General features: G+C 41.8%; 1 non-coding gene across 1 annotated transcript; it reads right to left on the bottom strand.

The window, feature by feature from the left end:
- Positions 1-719: 719 nt before the first annotated feature.
- On the bottom strand, positions 720-826 carry LOC131221820 (small nucleolar RNA R71). The gene has a single exon (XR_009159604.1). It is a non-coding gene; the product is annotated as a small nucleolar RNA R71 (small nucleolar RNA).
- Positions 827-6,254: the final 5,428 nt, after the last annotated feature.

The following is a 6,254-nucleotide window of genomic DNA, read 5'->3' as shown; positions in this document are numbered from 1 at the left end:
TTTTTCTTCTCTTTTTAGGAATCTAACTTATTTTTGTTTTATTTTGCAGGTTTTTAACTTAGGACTCCAATTTGGTAATTTCTTTCCAACTCTCTCTTTCTTTCTAGATTTTCTTTTCCTTTCTTAGGATTAGGTTTTTAATCGAGGGCTGCGAGTGTTTCATGCCCAAGTGGGCCCGTGACGACACTCGACGTCTCTTGACTGAAGGAGGATTGGTTGAGGGGTTGACTATCCATCGCAGGACTAGACACCACTCGAAATCCCCTGAGTTAAGTGAAGTTATGGTTGAAGACCAACCTCCTCTACTTCCACCAAGGGTGGAGGATACCCAAGATGAGAATGAGGTGCAACAGGCACCCCCGCCTCGTACTTTACGAGATTTTCTACAACCGGCGGGAGTGAGTACGCCCTCATGCATGATTTTTCCTGAAAACACAGGACAAATGGACATCAAGCCAGGAGTTATCCAACTCCTTCCCAAATTCCATGGACTTGAATCTGAAAGTCCATATTTACATTTGAAAGAGTTCGATGAGATTATAGCTACATTATGTTTTCCTAATGTATCTGAGGATACAATTAGGCTGAAACTCTTTCCTTTTTCCTTAAAAGAGAAAGCTAAGACGTGGTTACATTCACTGCGTCCTAGATCCATTGGCACATGGAACGACATGCAGAGGGAATTCATAAAAAAATTCTTCCCACATCATAAAACGATTACCCTCAGAAAAGCGATCATGAACTTTGCCCAAAAGGAAGATGAAACATTCTTCCAATGTTGGGAAAGGTTTAAAGATTTGGTCAGTTCATGCCCACAACACGGATTTGAAACGTGGCGCATTACAAATTTTTTCTATGATGGACTGACATCTTCCATGCGCCAAATGGTCGAGACAATGTGTAATGGAGAGTTCATTAATAAAGATATCGACGAGGTATGGGACTACCTCGATAGTTTGGCTGAAAAGACACAATCTTGGGACTATTACCCAAAGTCGAACACCACGTCTAGGCCAACTCAATTAAAGGAGAAGGGTGGATTATATCTCTTGAAAGAAGAGGATGATCTCAAGTGTAAAGTGACTACGCTCATAAGGAAAGTTGAGGCCATGGAAGGAAAGAAGGATAAGGTCAATGAAATTGTTTGCGGCATCTGTGATTGCAACATTCACACAACTGAAAACTGTCCTACAATACCTGCCTTTCGAGGAGTGTTGAATGAACAAGCCAATGCCGTAAATAACTATCAAAGACCTTTTACTGGACCTAACTCCAACACATACAATCCTGGCTGGAAAAATCATCCAAACTTTAGTTGGAGGAATGGACAAACGGCGACTCCTCCAGGTTTCTTCAATCAAAATCCAAATCAAGTGAAACCTCAAGAGAAACCGGTTCAAAATCCCATACAAGAGCTGGCTCAGGCAATGCGGGGAATCACAGATTTTATGCAAAAAATAGATTCTCGTATGACGGTTATAGAAAAGGGGATGCTTCCTGCACAACCTCTCCCCAATCCTAAACCGCAGTACGAGAATAATGATCCCAGCTCTTCAAATCAGATGGGACATGCTAAATCCATCACCACTCTTAGGAGTGGGAAGATCATTGATAAAACTCTTCCGGTTAGGCCCGAAAAGCCTCAAGAACCAAAAGAGGACAACAATGATGGATCCAGTGATGTCCCACAAAAAGTGGAACCGGAACTTTTAGAGAAGCCAGTTGCTCCATTCCCCCAACGGTTGGTTTCACCAAAACCTCTCTCTAACTCTCAGGATATCCTAGAGGTGTTGAAACAGGTGAAAGTCAACATTCCTCTACTTGATGTCGTTAAACAGATACCTTCATATGCCAAATTCCTAAAAGACTTATGCACGACCAAGCGACGGAAAATTATTCAAAAGAAAATCTTCTTGACTGAGAAAGTGAGTGCCATCCTGAAGCAAGACGTGCCGCAGAAATTCAAGGATCCCGGTAGCCCAACCATATCATGTGTAATCGGGAACCATCGAATTGATCACGCACTTCTTGACTTAGGAGCAAGCGTCAATCTGATTCCCTACTCGGTATACAAACAGTTAGGTTTGTGGGAATTAAAACCCACCCTAACCACACTACAACTTGTCGATCGCTCTGTTCGTGTACCAAGAGGGATAATTGAGGATGTGTTGGTCCAAGTTGATAGATTTTACTACCCTGTAGACTTTATCATCCTGGACACCGAACCCATCAATAACATGAGCACTCAGATTCCCGTCATTCTTGGTCGCCCATTCCTTGCCACGTCAAATGCAATTATCAATTGCAGGAATGGTATCATGACTATGTCTTTTGGAAATTTGACATTGGAGACAAACATTTCTTCAATAACGGCGGCAACTCAGAGGATGAGGACGATTTCCACGACATTAACATGATTGACACTTTAGTGGAAGATACGACACCAATGACCTAATCCTCAGACCATCAGGATACGTGCATGGCACACTCACATGAATTAGATGAAGACATGAATAGGGAGAAGTGCAAATAGCTTGCTACTGCACCGGAACTTGAAGTTAACCGATGGAGGCCACAATTTGAAGAATTACCACAAACCGATGTAGTGCCTCTACCGTCTAACCTCAAGCCGCCAAGCTTGACCTAAAACCTTTGCCCTATGATTTGAAATATGCATATTTGGGTCAAGATGAGACATACCCGGTGGTGATCTCTGCCCACTTGGAGAAAGTATAGGAGAGTATGATTATATATTCTCTCATTGTTAATAAAGGAGCACTAGGATGGACGATAGCGGACCTCAAAGGAATCGATCCCTCGATTTGTACTCACCACATATATCTTGAGGATAATGCAAAAACCGCTCGGCAACCACAACGTAGACTAAATCCAAATATGAAGGAAGTGGTTAAGGCCGAGGTTCTTAAGCTATTGGATGTGGGTATTATATACCCTATATCTGATAGTCAATGGGTGAGTCCAACTCAAGTGGTCCCTAAGAAGTCCGGAATCACCATCGTAGCCAATGCTAATAATGAACTCGTGCCAACTAGAGTCACTACTGGTTGGAGAATGTGCATTGACTACAGGAAGTTGAATACCGTCACGAGGAAAGACCACTTTCCTTTACCATTCATTGATCAGATCCTGGAAAGGTTAGCTGGTCATTCCTATTACAGTTTTCTTGACGGGTATTCGGGCTACAACCAAATAGAGATAGCCCCTGAAGACCAGGAAAAGACCACATTTACATGTCCCTACGGCACCTTTGCCTATCGAAGGATGCCATTCGGACTATGTAATGCCCCTGCCACTTTTCAGCGATGTATGCTTAGTATTTTTTCTGACATGGTGGGGCAATATCTAGAGGTCTTCATGGATGATTTCTCTGTTTACGGTCCATCTTTCAGCGAGTGCTTGGAAAGTCTTAAATGTGTGCTGAAAAGATGTGAAGAAAAGAACCTGGTACTTAATTGGGAGAAGTGCCATTTCATGGTTCAGAAGGGAATTGTCCTTCGACATATCATCTCGTCCAAAGGAATCGAGGTAAATAAGGCAAAAATCGATCTTATCTCTAACCTACCTCCACCCAAGAACATCAGAGACGTGCGATCCTTCTTAGGACACGCAGGATTTTACAGGCGATTCATAAAGGACTTTAGTCTCCTCTCTCGTCCATTATGTAATCTTCTTCAAAAGGATGTTCCAGTGGAGTGAGCAATGCCAGGAAGCTTTCACCAAGCTTAAAGGCACATTAACCACGCACCTATCATGCACCACCCGATGGAACCTTCCTTTTGAGCTTATGTGCGACGCTTGATTATGCTCTTGGGGCGGTCCTAGGCCGGAGAGAAAAGACAAGAAGCCCTACGTCATTCATTACGCAAGTAGGACTTTAAATCATGCCCAAGTGAACTACTCGACTACGGAAAAGGAACTCTTAGCCGTAGTGTTCGCCTTGGACAAATTTAGGTCCTACTTGATCGGATCCAAGATCATTATCTACACAGATCATGCGGCACTTAAGTATCTTCTTTCTAAGAATGATTCTAAGCCCCGCCTGATACGATGGATCCTTTTACTCCAAGAATTTGATTTGGAAATTAAAGATAAAAAATGAGTAGAGAACGTAGTGGTGATCACCTTTCTCGCCTTAATACCTCGAGTCCCTTGAGGCGACTCATATCAATGACATGTTCCCGATGAACAATTGTTGAGTCTCTCATTCACCTTGGTTTGCTTGATATTGCTAATTATCTTGCTACGGGTGCTATACCGACACAGTGGACTCGCAAGATAAGAAGAAATTTTTCACGAGGTGGCAACTTTTTTCGGGATGATCCTTATTTATTTAAATATTGCGGACCAAATTCTAAGGAGATGTGTACCAGGCGATGAGCATCAGAGCGTCATCTCTTCTGTCACTCTCAGGCTGTGGTGGTCACTTTTCTGCTAAAAAGACCACGGCCAAGATTCTGCAGTGGGGCTTTTCCTGGCCCACTAAGTGTAGGGACACTCATGAGTTTTGCAAAGCTTGTGAGCGTTGTCAGAAATTGGGAGCATTGTCCCGTCGAAATATGATGCCTTTGAATCCCATTCTTATCATTGAAGCATTTGATTGTTGGGGCATCGATTTCATGGGACCATTCCCCCAATCATTTAGAAATCTGTATATTTTGCTCGTAGTGGATTATGTCACTAAATGGGTCGAAGCGATTCAATGCTGAAACAATGACTACTGCACGGTCATTAAATTCTTAAAAGAGAACATCCTTTCTCGATTCGAAACGCTTCGAGCCATCATTAGTGATGGGGGCTCACACTTTTGTAATAGACCATTCGAGAGCTTAATGAAGAAATAAGGTATCTCTCATAAGGTGAGCACCCCATACCATCCATAGATAAGTGGACGAGCTGAGATTTCTTCTAGGGAAATTAAACATATTTTTGAGAAATCGGTTATCCCAGATCTTAAGTATTTGTCAATCCGATTGACCGATTCTTTATGGTCTTACCGTACTGCATTTAAATCTCCTATTTTAATGTCTCCCTTTAGACTTGTCTATGAGAAAGCTTGTCACTTGCCTGTGGAGTTGGAACATAAAGTCTACTGGGTGATCAAAAATCTGAACTTTAACCTAGACAACACGAGCTCGGTATGCAAACTTCAGTTGAATGAACTTGAAGAAGTCCGGAATGATACATACGAGAACTTGAGAATTTACAAGGACAGGATGAAGGCGTTTCATATCAACATATTCTGTGAAAATCATTCACGCCAGATCGAAAAGTCCTTTTGTATAACTCTCGATTACATCTCTTTCCGGGTAAGCTTCAATCTCGTTAGACCGACGCTTACATTGTTGTCACTGCTTATCCTCATGGGGCTGTCGAGATAAGAGATCCCAACAATGGAAAGGAGTTTAAAGTAAATGGACACCGATTAAAACCATTTGTTAAGAAATTTGATTCAGAGGACATGTCCATGCCTCTGACTGATCTTGTTTACCAGGATTGATCTCCTAGTCTGATGGAGGTATAGGTAGGTTTATCGCTTTCATAGGATTATGATAGTTGCTTTGGTCTGCTGAAGACGTAAACTTAGCGCTCCGGGAGGCAACCAACTCTTCATTTCATTTCATTTTTATCATTAGTTAGTTCAATGTTTGTGGGTAACATTACTGCAAACCCTCACGAGACTACAACTCGTCCACTAGGGGTAACCTAGGGGTTTAAAGGCTTGTTGCATACGCTAAATGCAATCGAGAGCACCTACGAAAGTGGTATAGGTAGGATTTTATTTTGTGTCAATTTTGTTGCCTTTTCTCTCGTGTTGATCGGTGCCCAAGCTGTGATCTCTTGAAAAGTGTCTCTCTATGCATCATCCAGGTACTATCTTCCCATTACTTCTCATTTACTCATTTTGTCCCATGTGCATTGCATGCTTATTTCTTTTACATTGAGGACAATGTAGATTTTAGGTTGGGGGTGGGAGATTAGGCTTCCTAATCAGTATGTTCCTAGTCATGAGCGGAGATTGTGAAAGTGAAAATTTTTAAAAATTTTTCTAGAATTTCATATGAATTCGAAGCGATTTTAACGGCCATCTTGGATTTAGAACTACAAGATGCGTGATGTTGGTACTTTATGACTCTTGGATTCAGTCATCTATCAAATTTCAGAGCTAAGTTTGAATTGTTAATCCATTATTAGAATTTGTAAACATTGATTGAGTCATAAATCCGCAGGACACA

Source organism: Magnolia sinica, chromosome 1 (assembly GCF_029962835.1).
Source record: "Magnolia sinica isolate HGM2019 chromosome 1, MsV1, whole genome shotgun sequence".
In the NCBI taxonomy this organism is placed as follows: Eukaryota; Viridiplantae; Streptophyta; class Magnoliopsida; order Magnoliales; family Magnoliaceae; genus Magnolia; species Magnolia sinica.
The sequence above is the reverse complement of the archived record's forward strand: the minus strand, read 5'-3'. Positions and strand labels throughout refer to the sequence as shown.